The sequence below is a fragment of the Acomys russatus genome, chromosome 14, assembly GCF_903995435.1.
Source record: "Acomys russatus chromosome 14, mAcoRus1.1, whole genome shotgun sequence".
NCBI lineage: Eukaryota > Metazoa > Chordata > Mammalia > Rodentia > Muridae > Acomys > Acomys russatus.
The window spans coordinates 24,995,773-25,017,231 of NC_067150.1; the positions used below are offsets into that span (position 1 = coordinate 24,995,773).

General features: G+C 45.1%; 1 protein-coding gene across 1 annotated transcript in view; it reads left to right on the plus strand.

Annotated features, from left to right (window-relative positions):
- Window positions 1–777: 777 nt before the first annotated feature.
- The window catches only part of Prdm10 (PR/SET domain 10), a 107,829-nt gene continuing 87,147 nt past the window's right edge, over window positions 778–21,459 (plus strand). The window contains exon 1 of the mRNA XM_051156119.1: window positions 778–1,076. The gene's annotated coding sequence lies outside the window, so the exon portion shown is untranslated. The remainder of the gene's footprint in view (window positions 1,077–21,459) is intronic.

A 21,459-nucleotide genomic window follows, 5' to 3' on the forward strand; every position in this document is an offset into this window, starting at 1 on the left:
TGTCCTAAGGAAGAAGAGAAATCTGTCGTTTTTGGTTGTCCAGGGTTGATTAACGTGTCTGTCCATCCCCCGCGACCCCCTCACCCGCTCCCAGTCTCAAGCAGTCCAAGCTGGCCTGGAACTGCTGCACCTACGGCCTTTCCCAGGTGCACCACCACTCCAGGACTTGGTATAGCAGGCAAGCACTTTATTAACAGAGACACATCCTCACCCCATTGCTTCTGAAAAACACTTTTCCAGAATGGTAAATGGTTGAATAGAGAGATGTAGTGTAAACGCTATGTAGGGGATGACAAGGTCTGATGACCAAGTCCCCTTGTGTCCGGAAGGCTGTTAGGCCCTAGGCCCGAGGGAGGCAATCTGTTTAATCCGTTTCGGTGGTCCCGGAAAGGCGTGTCCAAGTTGCGCCAAAGTCCTGGGCGCGTGCGTTCTGTGCAAATCCGTTCCAGGGCGGGTAGATGCACAGCCTACACCTCCAAGAGCTCCCCAAGCCCCGAGTGTGGGAGACAGGTGGGCTGGAAACCCAGGTGCGCATTGGGTCTTCCACAGTGGACACTCTAGCATGCTGAACGGTGCCCCTCCACTTGCCCGCCAGGGTTCTCAGATGGGCCTTGACCCTGATGCAAAGAGTGGGGCTTTCTGATTGGCTTAGAGTACAAACGCAGGCGAGCACCGCCAGAGACCCGCTCTTCTATTGGGTTTTACATGAACTGCAGAGCACGAAATAAAGAGGCCTTCAGTCATTGGGCCATTGTGTGAATCTCCTTTTGGCTTCTCTGCCGACTGAATTAGCGTCCCAGGATTTTCGTCATGACTCTTAAATCTGGGCTTGTCAGTTCGGCCCAGCGTTCCAGGTCTCTAGGAACAGCATGGGACTTTCAGAGTTTAGCCAATCACATAGCGTTGAGATCAGGTTGCCAGGCAGATTATGCTAATAAGACCCCGCCTTTTATGCTGCTCCCACTCTGCGGCGGGAAGAACCACCTGGAGGCGGCGGGGGGGTTTGATTTCCATCACCCCTAGGGAGAGAGGATCCGAGACCCGCTGATCTTCCAGCTCCCCTCACCCAACGTCGTGTAAGTACCTAAAGGATTAAGGGAACCGGATAAACCGGGGTCCAGAGTATCCCATCGCCGGGGAGAGTGTTTCGTCTTTGCTTAGTCCCACCCAAAATGGCGCCCAGCTCTTTCTGCGTCTCAGCGCCCGGCCGGGGCCAACCGACCGCGGACCCGGGTGGGGGGGAACTGATGGTAGTGGTGGGGGGAGCAATCCCGGCGGCACCGCCCGATGGTACAGTCCAGCCGGGGCTGGGACGAGGCACCTCGCTCGGGGTGGGGGGTCAAACCATCTGTACCTTCTTTGCGGAAAGGGGCAAGTTGCCCTCCGGGAAGCCGGCCGGGCCCCGCGTCCAGCGCGGGCTTCGGCGCTGCCCGCCTCGTCTCCCCGGCGTGCAGCCTGCCCCGCGCCCCCCGAGCGGCTCGCATGCACCGGCCGCCGTGCGCTCCTCTCTCCCCTCCCGCGTTGGTTGGGCCGGGACGGCGGTTGGGCTGCCTGCACGCCGGGCGGCGGTTGGGCGGGCGGGTGTCCGCCGGCCGGGACCCGCGCGGGGGGTGGCGGCGCGCGTGGCCGTGGGCTTTCGTGCGGGTATCCCGGCCCGCGTTTCCTAGCCGCCCCTCCCGCCAACGTGTGGGGACTGCCCCTGCGGGTCGGTCTGCAAACGGGGTGCAGGGCTGGGTAGGGCGGAGGCCGAGGACCTGCAAAGCTGGCGGGCGAGGCCAGTCTCTTAGGGAGCCGGGCTCTCGTTGAGCTAATATTAAAACGAGAAATGTCTGTAAGCCAGGCTAATTAAGTACTAGGTGAAACGCAGTAGTTGCGATCTGCCTTCCCGGCACACGAAAGCTGCGGAATTTGGGTGCCATTCCTTTTAGCCTTGGATTGCTTGGATTTCAACCCATTTTCAACCAGTATACACGTACGCCAGAGGGTAGTGGGTGGCTTTTGGTGTCATTGAAGAGATCCATCCATCTAAATGCCATGCCCTAAATCTTTACCCGGGTTAAAAGCTTGCCCGCACTTCTTTCTTGTGTTTTAGGCCAACTGTATGTACTTTCATTAAACGCAAAAGCGCCTGTGACTCGACTGGATTTCTGACCTGTCTGCCTCTGCGGCAGTAAGCTCTTTGTAGGCCGGAGGCTGTGCAGCGTTACATACATTGGATTCTTTTGAACCCCTCCACTGATACCACTATAATACAGTCTGCACCCACGTGCTTATTTGTTGCTCTAGAATTGAGAAAACAAAGTCAGGATTGGTAGGGGCAAAGCAAGGCACAATGTTTGCTCAATCTGGTATATTTAGTCACTTTACTAGGTTTACCTTTTTCAAATTGAGACGAAATGGACACAAAGTGAACTATTTTCACGGCAACAATACTCTGTCACTTAGTATGTTTACATTTTTATTTTAGATTAAGATTTACCCCCAACCTTGTGACTCAATTCCAATAGCATCCACCTTTGAAGTAGTTACTTTTTCCTAAAGGGTCTTGTGTTTTTGTTTTTGGTTTCTTTTTTTTCTTTTTTTTTCTTTTTTTCTTTTCTATTTTTCTCTGTGTAGTTTTGGCTGCCCTAGACTGGCTTTGTAGACTAGGCTGGCCTCCAGCTCACAGCAATCCGCCTTCCTCTGCCTCCAGAGTGCTGGGATTACAGGCCCGTGCCAGCTCTCGGGGCAGCAAGGGTCTTGGTTTTTTTCAGATTAAATCATTTTTACATTTTCTAATGATTTGTAACATAGTCCACCAAACATAATTTGTACATTGTATTACAGCTGTGAATGCAGGTGAGCATGTCAGAGTGAGACAAGGCTCTGTCTTCAAAGACCCTAAGTTCTTTTTACTTAGTAATTATGGAATGTCAATCCACTATAACCTCAGATTGGCACTGGCCAATTTCTTCTTGCCTCCTTTCATTTTAGCAATATCACATGATCATAGAAACAGCAATATCACATGATCATAGAAACAGCAAGCCTGTAATCCCAGCACTCGGGAGGCTGAGGCAGAAGGATTTTTGTGAGTTTGAGGCCAGCCTGGTCTAGGACAGCCAGGGCTACACAGAGAAACTGTGTCTTGAAAAACAAAAAAGAAAAAGCATGAGAAGTAAAAACTCCTAAAATATGAATAGATAAAACCCTTACTAATATATCAGTGTGCTTTAGATTTTTGTGTGCAGGTATTAATGATCAGAGGATATTTGTGTGAGCACTTTGTGTGGCTTAGCATCTGTTTTAAGTGTAAGTGGGTACTTAAATACTTCATAGGTGATTTGCCACTGAACTAAAAGGAATAATTCCCTCCCTGCTTTCTTTTCTTTGAGACAGTCTGGCCTCGAACTCAGAGAAAACTACCTGCCTCTGCTCCACCAAGTGCTGGGATTATAGGTGTGCACCTCTGTGCTAGGCAAGAGATTTTTTTTTTTTTTTTTTTTTTTTTTTTTTTTTTTTGAGACAGGGTCTCTCTGTGTTAGCCTTGGCTATCCTGGACTCGCTTTGTAGACCAGGCTGACCTCGAATTCACAGTGGTCTACCTGCCTCTGCCTCCCAAGTGCTGGGATTAAAGGTGTGCACCACCACACCCGGCAAGAGTAATATTTTACTTAAAAATTGTTTATTTTGAGACATGTATTGCTGGCTGGAACTCTCAGAGTTGGTTCTGGGATTAAAGGAGATTAAGGTTGAGCCCTATTAACTCCCAGCTTGGTTTTGTTCTTTTGAGACCCACTGTGCAGTCTTAGCTGGCCTGAGTAGATAGACTCAGGCTGGCCTGGAGCTCAGGGAGATCAGCCAACTTTCACCTCTTGGCCTTAAAGGTGTATGCTAGCACATCTGACTCATTTTTAAAAGCAAAACCTGAGCTAGGTGTGGTGGTGCACGCCTTTAACTCCAGCACTTGCAAGGCAGAGGCAGGCAGATCTCTGTGAGTTCAAGGCCAGCCTGGTCTACAAACTGAGTCCAGGACAGCCAGGGCTCTATATAAATAGGAACCCTGTCCCAAAAAACAAAACCAACCAACCAACCAAACAAAAAGCAAAACCTGGGTCCCTGAGATGGCTCAGCAGGGACTTGCTAGTTGCCTCAAAAGCCTGCTTACCTGAGTTTGTTCTCAGGAACCCACATAAAGGTGGAAGGAGAGAACCAACTCCACAAGGGGCACCTGTACCCCTAGTCTCCCAAAAGATTAAAAAAAAAAAAAAAGGCACACGCCTTTAATCTTAGCACTGGGGAGGCAAAGGCAGGTGGACCTACCAAGTTGAGTTCCAGAACATCCAGCACTATACAATGAAACCAGCAAAAACTGGGGCCATCTTAAGCAGTAGTAAATACATGGTGACTGCATGATTTCATTTGGTAAAAATTATATGTTGAAAAGTAGGAAGCATCCTGTTGTAGTTTATCGTGAGCTTGAATGCCAATGTGCTTACTGCTTCTTGAGCTGGCTCAGTGGACGAAGTGCTTGCTGTGTCCGCACAAGAGCCAGAATTCTAATCTCCAGGACCCTCAAAAAAGCCATGTGGCCCTGCTGGGCTGATCCTGAGGACCTGATGCTCCCCCAGTCAGGCTAATGGGTGAGCTGCAGGTTCGTGAGTTTACCTGTTTTAGAAAATAAGCTGGAGAGCAGTAGAGGAAGGAAATTTATCTCTGGGCTTCATGTGTGCATTCACAGGCCAGTAGACACACACAGAATGAGTAAAAGCCAAATTAATAGAAAAGGATAGGTCTTTAATAGGTTTCAGGACAAGTAGAGCTGACTCAGAGGCTGGGAAGCACCAGAGTTGTAATTTCCATTTCCTCAGTAGATTTACATTTTAAGCAGTAGTAAATACATGGGACCCCATGATTTCACGGTGAAAAGTAGGAAGCACCCTGTTATAGTTGATTTTGAACTTGAATGCCAACGTACTTACTGCCACTCCCAGTCCAGCTATCTGCTCTCCCTCGTGCAGCAGACCTTGTTACTGCTTCTGATCGACACTGATAGATTAACAAATGAAAATTTAGCCTAGTTAGGAAAAAATGAAATGTTAGGGCTGGCAATATAGCTTAGTGGCAGAGTGTAACTTGTGTAAGTTTAGTCCTCAGTACATGGCAGACACCCCTCATCCCCCCATCACCCCAAAATCTTGGGCCAACCAGATTTTTGCAGAGTGGTTGGTTGTAGTCTTGTTATCCAGGTGGGGAGGAGCAGGAAAATGAGTAGGGTGAAGACATTTCCTTTACTCTGTGTGGTTTGCTTGAATCACCATGTAAGTGGTAGAAGGGCATCTGGTTTCTGTCCTTTTGAAATACCATTATAACGCCAAGTGACCGCTCATTTGGAACACTGCAAACGGGGACAACTTGCTTCTTTCCTATAGCTTCTGTGAGTTTGCACCGTGCTGCTGGTTTTGAAGTATTCTCCCTCTCTCCTCTTTCTGAGATCATTTGCTGTCTTCCTGTTGCTCATGCCTCGGTAACTGGAAGTCTGTTCAGGTTGTAGGAGTTGCATCTTTAAAAAAAAAAGCTTATTATTTTTATGTGTATTTGAATGTTTGCCTACATGTATGTATGTATGTATACCACATGCATATCTGGTGTCCTTAGAGGCCAGAAGAGGACAATGGGGTCCCCTGGAACTGGAGTTCCAGATGGTTGTTGAGTCTCTATAGGTGCTGGGAACCTAAGCCAGGCCCTCTGCAAGAGCAGCAAGTGATCTTATTAACCCTGAGTGTCGCCACAGCTCCAGAAAGGAGCTCCCCCCCCCCCTTTTTCCTTTTTTAAAAAATAACTTTGAAATAGTGAACTTATTGAATGGTAAAGGCACCTGGCACCAAACCTGACGGCCTGAGCTCAATCCCCAAGATCCACATGATGGAGGGAGAAAACTCACTCCTTCATGTCTCCACTGGCATGCCATGCCAGGCACTCACTCCCAACAAATACATTAAAAAGATAACAAAAAAGTTGTTTTTTGTTTTTTGGTTTTTCAAGACAGTTTTTTTTCTGTGTAGCCTTGACTGTCCTGGACTCACTTTGTAGACCAGGCTGGCCTCGAACTCACAATGATCCACCTGCCTCTGTCTCCCTAGTGCTGGGATTAAAGGCATGCGCCTCCACCACCTGGCAACCAAAAAAAATTTTTTTTAAGTTAGAATATTAAAGTTAAATGCTGTCTTTCAGCCTCTGCGGCTCTGATGTTTTGATTTATGCAGTGTTTCTTCTGCTGGGTTCCCTTAGCTCAGCATGTATAGTATCCTACGTAGCCAGCAGCCTGCTTCTGCTAAACTTCTGAAATAAGACACATATGCAGTATGCTAGTGTGAAATGTACACACTACATTTAGTGAGATTTAGTATGAAAAAATAAATATTGAGATGATACTATGTGGGCTCGGCAGTTAAATAACATAATTAATTCCACCTGTTCCTGCTATTAAACAGCATGGCTACTGGAAACTTTCAAACTATGTGGCTCCCATATTTTTATTAAACAACTCAGCCTTAGCCTGATGGGGGTGAGGTGTCCTCAAGTAGCAGTAATACAATGTGCTTATTATCTTTAGGCTCTTCTAGTGCCAACTAATAGACAGTGCTAATTTATTTGTAGGTGTGTTTGGCTTTTCTAGTGGCTATGATAGTTCTCACAAACCCACAAGTATGTCCTTGAAGAGTGTCTCAGTCTTAGAACCACGTCCTAACGTATTAAATGTTTCTGAGTTAATGTATAATCAGCTAATTGTTTGAACTTAATATCAAAATGATATCTTTGTTTGTTTGTTTGTGTTTTGAGGCAGGGTTTCTCTGTGTAGCCTTGGCTGTCCCAGACTCGCTTTGTAGACCAGGCTGGCCTTGAACTCATAGAGATCCGCCTGTCTCTGCCTCCCAAGTGCTGGGATTAAAGGCGTGCACCACCATGCCTAGCCCAAAACGATATCTTTTTTTGTATGTCTCTGTGGTTTCATGTGCACAGGCTCATGTTTCTGTGTGTGCACATGTGGAAGCTAGGGGAGGACAACGCTGTCTGCCCTGTTCCCCTCCACCAGACGCTTTCCAAATTAAACCATGTAGTTTCTAAAGGGGCAGGCCTTTAATCCCAGCACCCAGGAGGCAGAGGCTGTCCAAGACAGCCAAGGCTACACAGAGAAACTCTGTCTCAAAAAACTAAACCAAACCAACCCCAAACAAAAAGTTTCTTTTAGGTTTCTTTATTTTATTTTATAGATATGAGTATGTATGTGAACCCTGTGTATGCTGGTACTAGTGGAGGTTAGAGAGGGTGTCTGATGCCTTAGGACTGGACTTACAGACAGTTGTGAGCTACTTTGTGGGTGCTGGGAACTGAACCCAAATCCTTTGCATGTGCAGCAAATGCTCTTAACTGCTGAACCATTTCTTCACTACCTTTCATCCCTTCTTTACTGTTTTCTCAACACTAGTGTGTGTGTGTGTGTGTGTGTGTGTGTGTGTGTGTGTGTGTGTGTGTGTTGGGGGGGCTCGAAGCAGGGAGAGAAAGAGAGTGTGTGTGTTAAATATGCCCTATTTATGACTTAGCATTCAACAATTACTTAGCACTTCAACCCATTATGAATTTCTTCAGTAACCCTTCTGCATTTAGCGGAAGCTATTCTGGCCAAAACTTAGCAGCACTAGTCTATGGGCATAAATATAAATCTGTAGAAGGCAATTTGATGGACCTAATAAGTTTGTTTAGCAAAACAACACTCACTATGGCTGTGGTCTCTCCAGCTTCAGGATGTTTGTTTGTTTGTTTGTTTTTCGAGGACAGGATTTCTCTGTATAGCCTTGGCTGTCCTGGACTCGTTTTGTAGACCAGGCTGGCCTCCATACCTGGTAGGAATTCTTTCCTTTGGAGCATGCCTCAAATCTAAGCACAAAGCAGTTGATGATGCCCATAGCAGGCATACCCCTGTTGCACCGCAGATGCACCTTGCCTGGCAGGTAGGTTGGTAGTGTAACATGCAGAGCCTACAATTGAGGAAGGCTGTTGATTTTTCTCCTCAAATACCTTTCAACACTTTGAAAGCTAGTCATTGAGATGAAGCTTACAGCTCAGTGCAACTTGGATTTCTCATGTCTTGTAACTTAGTTTGTAGTATGTTTGACTAGCTTAAAATAATGCCTATGTGTTTTGCCTGCATGTATGTCAACACCATCTGCAGAAGTGCCCTTGGAGGCTAGAAGAGGGTGTTAGATCGCTTGGAACTGAGGTTAGGGATGATTGTGAGCTGCCAAGTGGATGCTGGGAACCAGACCCTGGTTCTTTGCAAGAGCAGTAAACACTTAAAAAACAAACAAACAAACAAACAACAAGAAAAACTGGGCATGGTGGCGCACACCTTTAATTCCAGCACTCGGAGGCAGAGGTAGGTGGGTCTCTGTGAATTCGAGTTCAGCCTGGTCAACAAAGGGAGTCCAGGAAAGCCAGGGCTACACAGAGAAACCCTGTCTCGAAAAACCAATAAATAAACCTAAAAACAAACAACTCCCTCCTAAACCTTAGCACATGACATCTATAGAACAGTGTTCGATTTTACAGAAAGGTGACAGATCCAGTGAACTTGGGAAGAGTGAGGAGGCAGCTAATAGATGTAAGAGCTGTGGATTCTCAGCCCTAGACAGTGCTATGCATGTTAATGACTTCCAATCTTGTCATCATTTATTCATCTCTTTCTCTTGAAGTTGATGCTGTGTGTGTGTGTGTGTGATACTGAGGATAGAACCCTGGCTAGGAAAAGTACTCTTCCACTCAGCCACACATCCCTAGCTCTCTAGCCCCTAGATTTTACTTCATTAAAAAAAAAAAAAAAGATTTTTTTTATTATTATGAATACAGTGCTCTGTCTGCATGTACACCCGCAGGCCAGAAGAGGGCATCAGATCACATTATAGATGGTTGTGAGCCACCATGTGGATGCTGGGAATTGAACTCAGGACCTCTGGAAGAGCAGCCAGTATCCTTAACCTCTGAGCCATCTCTCCAGCCCCTTTTACTTCATTTTTAATATATTTATAACTAAAACCTCTGAGAGGCAACCATGCAGCTCTTGGATTTCAATTAATTCATTGTTGGTAGATATATAAGAAGTACCTTCGAACATTGGTGTTTAGAGACATTGGTTTTGAGACAAGATCTCTCTGTGTAGCTCTGTCCTGGGATTCACTGTGTAGACCAAGCTGGCCTCAAACTCAGAGACCCACCTGCCTCTGCCTCCAGAGGGCTGGGGCTAAAGGCGTGGGCTACCATGCCCAGCATTTCTGTAGGATACTTTTTTGTTTGTTTTGTTTCTTGTGGAGACAGGGTTTCTCTGGGTAGTTTTGGCTGTCCTGAACTCACTTTGTAGACCTGGCTAGCCTTGAACTGAACTTCTAGCAATCCTCCTGTCTCTGCTTCCCTGAGTGCTGAGATTAAAGGCATGTGCCACCACTCCCACCTTCTTTAGAAGACTTTTAACTAGGCCATCTTTTTCTCTTACACAGAAAAATGTTTCTTCATACCCCACCTCCAGATCTGTGGTCTTCGACAGGTATAAACCATAGCAGGCACATGTGTCTATTTGTGCTGCTGGTGACCAAGTGCAGACAATGTACCAGGCCAGACTTCTGTTACTGCTCTGTGGTATCAATCCCTGCAGATACACTCTAAAGTCAACAAACGATGTGAAAAGAATACCCAAACTCTTTTGGCAGTGACTTTGAGCAATATAGATGCACAGAAGTTGAAGGAGTGCTCAGTGTTGCGAAGGTGCACACCTCTGTAGCTGTGGCCGAGCCGTAGGGTTAGACAGGCCGCCTCTGAGAAAGGACAGATTACCCTTGAAAGGGAAACTGGGAAAGATGCTTAACAATGTAATGCTGCTTTTGACCAATTAATAGGGATCTATCAGCCGAACACCATAAGCAGTCCAGAAATAGGTTCATACATATTCAAACCCCAGGAAGCAGGTGCATAGCAGAATGAGAAGGCTTTCAGAGTTACTGCAGAAGAGTGTATGCACGGCCTTCCTAGAGAAGGGGCTCCTGACGCAAGGCACTGCAGGTGCTAATGGAGGGAAGGCAGAGGTCTTCAACAGGCACTTGGAAAACGAGAAACCCACACGGTTAAGATCATCTGTCTGCCTGTCTAAGTCTTTATCTGTTCAGCCTTGTGAGTAATTAAGGAAACAAGTTAAATCCACAATGACATATTCCTATACACCCAAGTTGAAATAGGCAACTCCAAATCCTAAGGATGCTGAACAGTGGTGATTTTCATACAAGACTGGTAGGAGTAGGGATTTGGCATAGCTCCCTGAAAGGCAGCAATATTAAGAAAGTGTACGATAAAGCTAGGCACTGATGGAGTTTGTAATCCCAGAGCCAGAGAGGCCAAGACAGGAGCCACTGTGAAGCTCACTGCTGGGGAGATCCAAGCCGATGGGACCGTGACTTAGGAACATTGAAGAGGTAGACAGTGCCTGGGGAATGACACCTGAGGGTGTGCTATGATGCCCACTTACAAGTGCACAGTCATGTTTACACACTCATGTACACACACACACACACACACACACACACACACACACACACACACACACACACACACACACACACACCCTCTTGTTCGGGGATGGTCTGATGTATTTTGAACACACACACACACACACACACACACACACACACACCTCTTGTTCGGGGATGGTCTGATGTATTTTGATGCTAATTACAGCTTGCTGTCTCTGTGACCCAACTTTTGCTTAATAAAAAGCCATCCCACCTGGACAGGACAAAAGAGATAGATGGGGCTAAGGAAAAGAAATTCTAAAAAGAAGAAAGACTACCACGAGAGGAAAGGAGAGAGACTTGAGGTGAAGAGAAGAAGGCCGCCATGGGTTAGATGAAGGAAAAGCACATGGCCTGCATGGATAGAGAATCCAGCCCAGATAAAGATCATTTACAAGTATTTGAGATTATAGATGGGAGGTAGCTTGATAGAAGTTATTAGAAACAGATGGCATGGCATTGAGACAGGGATCCCATGCCTGTCCCACTATGGGAGGTAGTTTAGAAGATCGATATCTGCCCTGCCCCAGGTTAACTAAGGCTATTTTAAAATATAACAAGTGTTTCTGTCTTAATTGATTGCTAGCCGGGCCTACAGGTAGTACAGATAATTTTATAAAACAATACCCTCTTTTCCTTTCTTACCCAATGGGAACCAGTCACTAATGGCTTTGTAGTTACCTAGCTCTCTGGCTTCTGAGCAACTCACTTTTTTTTCTTCCTGAGACAGGGTTTCTCTTTGTAGTCCTAGCTGTCTTGGGCTCACTTTGTAGACCAGGCTGGCCTTAAACTCAGAGACCCACCTGCCCCTTCCTCCTGAGTGCTGGGATTACAGGCGTTTGCCCCCGTGCCTGGCTATGAGCAACTCTTCCTTTAAAAACCAGCCGGCTTGTGCATGCTCGTGTAACTAACACACACACACACACACAAACACACACACACATACACTTACTTTCCTTCCTTCCCCAATGGGAACCCTTCACTATGGCTTTGTAGTTACTTAGCTTTGGCTTTTGAGCAATTTGCTCAATTAAAGCTCTTTGTGGGTTGAGTAAATTACAACCTCCTCTGCTTCCCTTGGGATACAGTCTAGCCTTGTGATTGCATCATCTGGTGGGAGCTGGGAGACAGCAGCAGATGCCAACCCTGCTGGGTCCTGGCAGCCTTGTCCAGGGTGGAAGTTGTTGCTTTTGTGGGGAAAGAGGTTCAAGCTCTGTGTTAATGGGTCTGGGGTCATGCCCCACGAAGTGTTTGACTTTGGACAAGCTGCTGTTCTTGATTGTGGTGCGGACTGTTTTGAAAGCTGATATTTAAAGGGCATTTCACAGTGCCTGGCACCTGCAAGATGCTGGAATGGCAGCAGCTCTGTTATTACTGCCCCACTCCTTGTTTACTTAGGTAACATTGAATTTCCACAGTCTGCATTTTGAGCCAGTGGAACTGTGATTATGCTGATTTTTAAAATAAAGAGCTGCATCTGTCAATAGGTTCCAATTTTATGATCTCATTTAACTCCTTCAGTGCTGGTATAAATGAGTGCAATCTGTGGGCTGCACTTGAATAGAAGGCATAGCACCCATGTGGACTAGACAGAGTACCAACCATGTGGGGCCCTTGGAATCAGCCTCAGGCCCTTAGGTTTGGTGGCCAGTGCTTTTGCCCACTGAGCCTATTCCCTGGCTGTAAAAGTAACTTTTATTCTCCTGACTCAATTGTTGTCTGAGAGGATTACTGCCTCTGCCTGATAGCCTAGGCTTGGTCCTGGAAGCTTCTAGCCTCCGTAAAACCTAACCTACGCCTAGATTGCTTTCAGCCTCTGAGACTTACTGCTTCCCCCTCCCCCAGACAGGGTTTCTCTGGGTAGCACTAGCTATCTTGGACTCACTTTGTAGAACAGGGTGGCCTTGAACTCACAAAGATCCGCCTGGCTCTGCCTTCTGAGTGCTAGAATTAGAACCATGCACCACCACACCGGGCTTAATAAACTCATCCTTATTTGTTCTTTCTGAGCTCTGGGCTGGCTGGTTCAACTCAGCTGTTCTCCCAGCTGACTTATTCAATTTGGCTTCTCTCTCACCCTCTGAATTGCTCTGCTTGCCCTCAAACTAACTCCAGCAGGCTTTTCTAATCTGGCTCCTTCTTATTCTCTGGCTCACTCGGTCTTCACCTGAGTTCTCTCTCTGCAACCTGTCTCTGATTACTGTCCCAATAAAACTGCCTCTTAAGTAGCTTCCCTTTCCTCTCTCTCCTTGTGAGAGTTGGGCATATCTTATTCTGTCAAATCTTCTCTGATTTGTCATCTTTTCTGCCACCCAATTAGACATTACTTTGTAACATGAGTGCTTCCTTCTACAAACTAACTTTACCCTTGTTTGGGATTAAAGGCATGTATCACCACGCCTGGACCTTAGCTTTTCTTGACCTGATACTTGTTCTATACCAGGCTGGCCTTGAACTCAGATCTGTTTGTCTCTGTCTCCTGGATTAAAGGCCTGATTGTAGCTGGGCATGGTGGCACATGCCTTCTTCTTCTTCTTCTTCTTCTTCTTCTTCTTCTTTTTTTTTTTTTTTGGTGTTTTGAGACAGGGTTTCTCTGTATAACAGCTCTGGCTGCCCTGGAACTTGCTCTGTAGTCCAGGATAGCCTTGAACTCACGGAGATCCACCAGCCTCTGCCTCCCAAGTGCTGGGATTAAAGGTGTGTGCCACCACTGCCCAGCCGGCACATGCCTTTTATCTTATCATTTAGGGAGGCAGAGGCAGGTGGATCTCTGTGAGTTGGAGGCCAGCTAGCCAGGACTACAAGACAAACCTTGCCTTGAAAAACCAAAAACCAAAAACCAAACCAAACCAAAACAAAACAAAACAAAAAAACCCAAAAACAAAAGCATAAAGGTGTACACAAAAGTAAAGTAAAGATGTGCTTGTGTTCTAGCTGGATCACACAAACCTAGAAGGTCTTTGGATGTGATCTCTTGGGAGAACAGCCATGTTCTGAATTAGCATTCCTCTACACCTGGCTTTGAGGGCTGATTTCTAAATGCCTCTTTATGCAGGAAAAAAAAAAATAGTAATCACATCATTTAAAATTCTGTCATTTTGAATCAAACATTTCCTGGTGAAATGGTTCAGGTATGAGAAAACTCATGAATATAGTAAAAAGGTATTTATTGCCAAGTCAATTGTTTAACCATGAGGTAGGACTTTTCTGGATAAGGCAGTTTCCTGAGCTAGTAGCCTGTGGTAGCCACAGTTTAGATTTAACAGAGCTAAGAGTTGCTACTTAGCTGCTCTCACTGTATAAAATACCTAACACTCTATTCTGTGTTAGCAAAGACATTGTGAGTTAGGAAAGACAGGTATTATTTCAATTGTCAAGATAATGAAACCTTGCTTGCTTTCCAGTCTGTTCCTTTCCCACTGGTACATGCTGAGAAAGCACCTTAAGAAATGTCCTGACAATAGCCAGGGGTTGTGCACTCGTGTTATGCCAGACCTCTGGAGGCTGAGGTGGCATGCTCTGGAGTTCCAGGACAGCTGAGCTACAAAATGACACCACGTAGGGGTGGGTGTGGGTTCTGGTTTGTATGTCTGAGTACTAGAGCAGAGATTGCTTGCCTACTGTAGTAGTTTTATTAAGATGGGGTAAGTGGAAGTTTAGTATTATGTTTAATTGTGCTTCTATTGTGCATGTATGTGGGGGTGGGGGCAGAGGTGAACATTGGGTGTTTATAATTTTTCACTCACTCACTCACTCACTCACTCACTCACTCACTCACTCACTTTATTTATTGGTTTTTCAAAACAGGGTTTCTCTGTGTAGCCTTGGTTGTCCTGGACTCAATTTGTGCATCAGGCTGGCCTTGAACTCCCAGAGATCTGCCTGCCTCTGCTGCCCATAGTGCTGGGTGGGATCACAGGTGTGCACTACTGTGCTCAGCTTTGCACTTTATTTTTTAAGTCAAGGTGTCTTGCTTGTCCTGGAGGTCACCAACCGAACAAGACTGACTAGGGAGCAGGTGTCACTGATCCTGCTGTGTGCCGCCCTGGGTCTAGGGTTACAGGTGTGTGGTAGCACACCTGGCTCTTCATCCAGGCGCTAGGTATCCAAACGCACGTCCTCATGCTTGCATGGTGAGCACTTCATTGACTGAGCTTTCTCCCTAGCCCCCAAGATAGAGGTTCTTTTTCTTTTTTTTGTTTTTTAAATGTTGGGTTTTGTTTGTTTGTTTGTTTGTTTGTTTTGTTTTGTTTTGTTTTTGCGGTGCTGGTGAGAGCCTTCAGGGCCTTCCTTGTGCATGCAGGCAAGTGTTCTACCACTGAGCCATATCCCTAACCTAAGAGTTTTTAAACAGCAGCAAGGGCCTCAGTATGTCATCCATGTGAATGTATTACTTCATTAATAAAGCACTTATTTTACCCCTTCACGTTTAACTGTGGTTGTGGAATGGCAATCTTGAATTGAGAAACAGGGGAGGCCCTCTTTAGCTGTCTACCTGGGCAATGACCTGGCTGTAAAGGGAGTGACTTCAGACTCCCTCGTATTCGGAGTCAGTCTCTGAACGACACTATCTTTTCTCATTGTTTTGTTTTGTTTTTCCAGACAGGGTTTCTCTTGTAGTCTTGGCTGTCCTGGACTCGCTTTGTAGACCAGGCTGGCCTCCAACTCAGAGATCTGCCTGCCTCTGCCTCCCAAGTGCTGGCATTAAAGGCGTGGGCCACCAAGACTATCTTTTTTAAGGGTTAAGTCTGAGTGAACTTACTGAGGAAATAGTTTACTACTTGAGACTGTGCCTCAGTCTCCGTTGTCTAGGATTTTATCTGAGGAATTGGGTTTGTTATGTTTGACACATAGTTCCCTGCAGCTTTTCAGGATGCAGAAGACCCTGTCCAAGTTTCTTAGCTACTGTGACTGTGACTGTGGTGACTGTGACTTTAACTAAGGAGCATCTAGCTCCCTGCGAGCTGTCAACAGGGATGCTGCTGTTGAGGAGGGCAAGGCTGGAGCTTTGTAAGTTTATCTGTGGTGCTAACAGGGTAGCCTGGTATTAGCAAGCCATTGGCAGGCAGTTTTCAGTCTTCAGATGACCTCTGTGAGTCTGTATTTACATTCAAAGTTCACTGTAGGTATCCACACAGGTGTCTGGTACTGATTGACTTGTTTCCATGTAGTCAGGGGAAGCTGGAAAGTAAATGAGAGAACAACCTGGTTGGTAGAGTTCACCCCTATCTCCTTCAGATTCTAAGACATAAAGACCCACAGTTAAAGAATCTGGTGGGTTACACACCTTGAAGAAAGATGTACGTGTTCTTGCTAAGTTATTGTTTAGCAACAAAAAAGGATTAAAAAAACTCTGTGTGTGTGTGTGTGTGTGTGTGTGTGTGTGTGTGTGTGTGTGTGTCCATCCACTTGCTCAGGTCAAAGGACAACTTGCAAGAGCTGGGTCTGTCCTATTGGTGTGGATTCCAAATATTGAAATCAGGCTTGGTGTTAGTGCCTCTATCTGCTGAACTTTTTCTACAGCTCAAGTTTCTTTTTCTTTTTTTTTTTTTTTTTTTTTTTTTGTTTCTTTTTTTTTAAGGTGGCAGCTCGGGCCTTTGGAAGTTTGTGTAAGAATATTTATTCACATCATTAAGATGCCTAAGAATTTTGAGCTCTTTTCTCTGCCCCCTGATTATCAGAAGCAGGTCTTGGCCTCATTGTAATCAGCCCTCAGATTGCTTCTAGAATGACTGTGCATTTTTCTTTCCTTGCTGTGCAGGAGCTAGATTTGGCTTACACAAGAATCATCTGGAGACGGACAATGGTTTCTGTGCATTTTCCTCTCTGTGCAGCTGATTCCAAGTGATTCTTCAGGGGTCAGGCCTTCACCAGCTCCCAGTTTGAAAGCAGAACTAGTTTGTGAATCTTTTTTTTAAAGATTAATTTTATTATTATTTTATTATTTTATTTATTATATTATTATTATTATTATTTTATTATTAATTTATTACATATATAATGTTCTGCCAGCACACCAGAAGAGGGCACTAGATCTCATTACAGTTGGTTTTGAGCTACCATGTGGTTGCTGAGAATTGAACTCCGGACCTCTGGAAGAGCAGACAGTGCTCTTAACCTCTGAGCCATCTCTCCAGTCCCCTAGTTTGTGTGAATCTTGAACATGTAGGTAGACCAACTGAAGTTTACAATTTCCACCTTCAGCACAACACTAACCACTGTTTGGTGCTTTTATTTCTTTAGACTAGTTTTACTACTTTATGTAGACGAGTGTTTTACCTGCATGTTTGTTTGTTTACCACATGGTGCCTGGTGCCTGAAGAGGCCAGATGAGAGAGTAGGAGCCCCTGGTGGTGGTGGAGGCCGCAGCCCACGCTGACTGTAATTCCAGCACTTAGGGAGGCAGAGGCAGGCAGATCTCTGGGTTCGAGGCCAACCTGGTCCACAAAGTGAGTCCAGGACAGCCAAAGCTACACAGAGAAACCCTGTCTTGAAAAACAAAACAAAACAAAATAAAATCTTGGCCTGTGTGAGTGCAAACATGGCACACATGTGGTGATCAGAGGATGGCCTCAGGTATCAGTGCTCGCCCACCTACCTTGCTTGATATTCAGTGCACCAGGCTAGTTGGTGCACTAGTGCCTGTGGATTCGCCTCCTCTTTATTGAATTTTGAAAGGAGCACTGGGATTAGGAGCCTGCTCTGAACTTCATGTGGTTTCCAGGGCTTAGCCTTTATCTTGCATAGCAGAGCTTTTACTCCTGAGTCATCGCCCCAGCTCTGGATTTTTTCTCCCTTCTGGAACTCTCAGAAGTTACACTCACTTTCTCTTTTTGTAAAAAACAAAACCAAAAGGGCTTTGGGCTGGGTCTAGCTCAACAGTAATGCTCTTGCCTAGCATGTACACAGCTCAAGGTTCCAGCTACAACAGCACTTCAAAAATAAGTAAAGCTGTTTGGAGGTATAATTTACGTACTGTACAATCCACTTGTTGTAAGTATGCAACCTAATGACTCTCAGATCTTCAGACTGTGCAGCTGTCACCACAATCAGTTTTATAACATTCTCATAACCATCCCTGCCCCCAGCCCATATCCCTTAGCTGTCACCGTTAATTCTCTCCTTGTCTTCCAAGTCATAGACAACTGTTTTTGTTTTTGTCTACTGATTTCCCTGTTCTCCGTATTTTCTGTCAGTGGACTCATTCATTGAATGCTTTTTGTTAGCTAGCTGTTCACTCAGTGTAATAGTACCAGGGTTCATCCATTACTCCCTTTACCATTCATGCATCGATTCTTCATTCCTTTTTTGTTTTTAATTAATACATATTAATTATATATAAGACTGCATTTCATTATGATGCTTATATACATGTATATAGCACAATTTGAACATATTTTACCCCCTAATCCTCTCTTGTCCCCCATCCCTCTGATCTTCCTCTTTGAAGTCAGTTTCCCTTTATCATGTCTCCCTTCTCTCTCTCCTCCCTCCTTCATCCTTCCTTTTTTTCTTCCTTCCTTTCTTTGTTGTTTTTTGGCAACCCACTGACTTCCATTAGTTTGCTACAGGAGCATGAGGAGCTGTTTTCTGAGATATGGCCTGTCTGTGAAGTCCTGGCTGGCCTCGACTTGCTGGCCTTCTGCCTTCACCTCCCAATTTTTCATTCCTTTTTATGGGCATGCATATAGATAGTCCACATTTTATGCATCCTGTTATTAGTTGATGGGTATTTGGAGTGTTTCCAGAGTTTAGCTCTCATGAATAGCACTATGAATATTTATGGACATGTTCTTTGGGAAAATGTTACTCTACCAGGGTTTATTATATGTTCATAAGGAATCAGTGTGTCATTTGGTAACTGTTCAGCCTTTGATCAATTGCCAGACTCTTTACCAAAGTGCCTACAGTATTTAATCACCAACAGCATGTGAGGGTCCTAGTTTCTCTATAGTCTCGTTATTTGTTCTTGTCTTCCTCTATCAAAATTTAGGATAAAATTAGGGAAAATGGAGATATTCTACCAAAGTGAGGAGAATAGAAACTAGAATGTCACTAACAGAATCCCTTTGGTGTGATGCAGCAGCATGCCCTGCAATGCTGCCTGGCATTAGACTGGAGCTCACCACGTGATGCAGCATGTTGTTATTTGCTGAAACTGAAGTGCCCACAACTATTTTCAGATTTTCTTTTCTTTTTCATGTCCTGGGGAAACAAACCCAGGACCTCATACAATCTAGGCAAGCGCTCTCCCTCTGTCTCCTTAGTTTTGTGAAGCCAGACAAGCCTTTACTGTAGCTTGTGCGCCTTGAATTGCAAGGGTGTCTTGCCTAGGCAAGAGCAGAAAGAATCTGAGGTACGTTTTTTCTTGTGGGCATTCTCATTCCTTTTAATTTTAGGATGAACATGAATTATTAGGGTCTATTAGCAGTTTTATTAACCACATTGATGACAAGGTGCATTTTTGAGGGTTTCTATCAGTTATGGCATTGCATGCTTTCTGTAGTTTTTTTTTTTTTTTTTTTTTTGGCTACATAATTCCATTTTAATTTATTTTTTGGTGATTGGTCCTTTGTGCATGTAAAAGTTGTAACACTGAGCCATACCATAGGCGTATTTGATTTATTTCATAGTTTTGACCATTTTACACTAGGGACAACTGTGTTGTTATTTGTACATGAGAGGTTAAGTTGAAATGACTTAACTGACCAAGCCCATGCCTCAGGCTCTGTTGCCTCCTCCAGCAATGGTATGTTGCAGTGACAGAGCTGAAGGAAAAACAAGTTTGGTCAGTTGCAGGCTATTGGAAAGGCCTGTTAAGACACTAAGAATTACATACGGATTTACAGCTAGCTACACAAGAACAGACTGCTATTGTGTGATTTCCAGTAGATATCATTATCATCCTGGGTCTCTGGCCTTTCCTGTTTACTGGGCAGACTGGAGGCACTGGGTGAAGAGGCAGGTCTACATTGTAGCATACCACACCCTGACTTGGCCATGCCAACTGCAGCTTGCTGTAACCACCGTGGATGCAGAGATCCCTAATGGGGCGTGGAGACGCTCAACAGACCTTGTAGTCCTGTTCTGAGAGCATGACAAGTTGTGGCTGTGGGAACACTCAGGAGCTAATAGTCACCCATGACTACCTTGTAGTAGAACTGTCACACTTAAAGAATTCCTTTTCTGTATCTGGCTTCTAGCCTATTCTTTGCATTCATAAGAACGGATTTTGAGTTTAATTTTTCAGAACAAGAGCAGCTGAACTCTCTGTGCCTTTTCAGTTGTATAGATGGCAAGAATTCAGATCCTCTCAGAATATTCCCACTTGCCAGAAAGAAAGAGTCTATGCCTTGTTTTTTCTTTTTTCCTCTTTAGTGTTTTCCCCCTTTTCTGGTTCATTCAAGCTCAGGTAACAATTTCTTCTTCACTATGGTAGCAGTTGTAGGTCATTTTAATGATAATAGCTTTTTTTTTTTTTTAAAGATATAGTTTTCTCTACCTAGCCCTCTCCATCCTGGAACTCACTATGTAGACCAGGCTGGCCTTCAACTCACAGAGATCACCAACCCCTGCCTCCTGCTTGCTAGGATTAAAGGGCTATGCCACCACGCCTGGCTCTGATAATAGATTTTTCATTGATAAGAATTCGCCCTGAGTGATTTTTTTGTTTTGTTTTGTTTTTTGTTTGTTTGTTTTTTGAGACAAGGTCTCTCTATGTAGTCCTGGAACTCACTATGTAGGCCATGATGCCCTCAAACTCACAGAGATTGGCTTGCCGCTGTTGCAGTTAAAGACATCCACCACCATGCTTGGCAGCCTGCCTTTTTGTTTTTTGTTTTGTTTCTTGCAGTGCCAGGGATAGGACCCAGGGTTCATACAGGATAGGTAAGAGCTCTGCCACTGAGCCACATTTCCAGATCTCCAGGCGTAAGTTGATGGTAATGCCTCACAGAATGTTAAAGGAGAGTCAAGTGAGAGAGAATGTGCAAAATGCCCGCCCAAGGAGGTACCGGTGTCCTTGTTATCTGAATGATAAAGAACAATTAGTTTTTCTATAATATTGCCTCAAGGCATCCAGACAGAGACAACTATTGCCCTGGCCCTTTGGTAAGCCTGGGAAAGGTATAACGCTCCAGGGAGGGAGGACCTGGAGAGAGCCCCAGCTGCACAACCCTGCAGCTCCAGCCAGCAGAGGGGCTGCTCTTGCTATAGGAGGAACCCCCAAACCCTGGCCCATGGGACAGGGTCAGAAACAGGGCTGTATGGAGGTTGTACATGCCCCTGAAAGGTCCAGTTGGTGAGAAGCGCAGTATAGCCTTGCCTTTGGCACATACATTTGGAAAAGTGTATTTTTGTTCAGGAATGTATCCTCAGTTGAAAAAATGTTTTCCTTTTATCCATCAGACTGGGTACAACCCATAGGACTGTGTAGACCACTTGAGATGGCACACGCCTATCACTTTAGCACCTGGAAACAGAGGCTTGGTGATGGGGAGTTCAGGGTCATTCTTGGCTCCATAGTGAGTTCCAAGCCAGCCTGGGATATATGAGACTTGTTTTTTAAACAAGTGTATTCTCAAATGAGGCAGTGGAGATACCTCCTTGGGGTTTTCAGTGCATGTGAGAAAGAGCGGACAGAAACACTGGTAGTCGGGTAGGAAACCAGGTCCAAGGGAAACTTTGTTCACTGTAAACATTTTATCAGAATACAACATACGTCTAGAAACCTTTAAACTTGTTTTTCTAGTACTTAGGATCAGATCAGACCAAGGATCTCATGCATGTCGGGCTGACCCAAACTGTGTGTGTGTGTGTGTGTGTTTGTTTGTGTGTGTCTGTCTGTCTGTTGTCTGTCATGAATGCT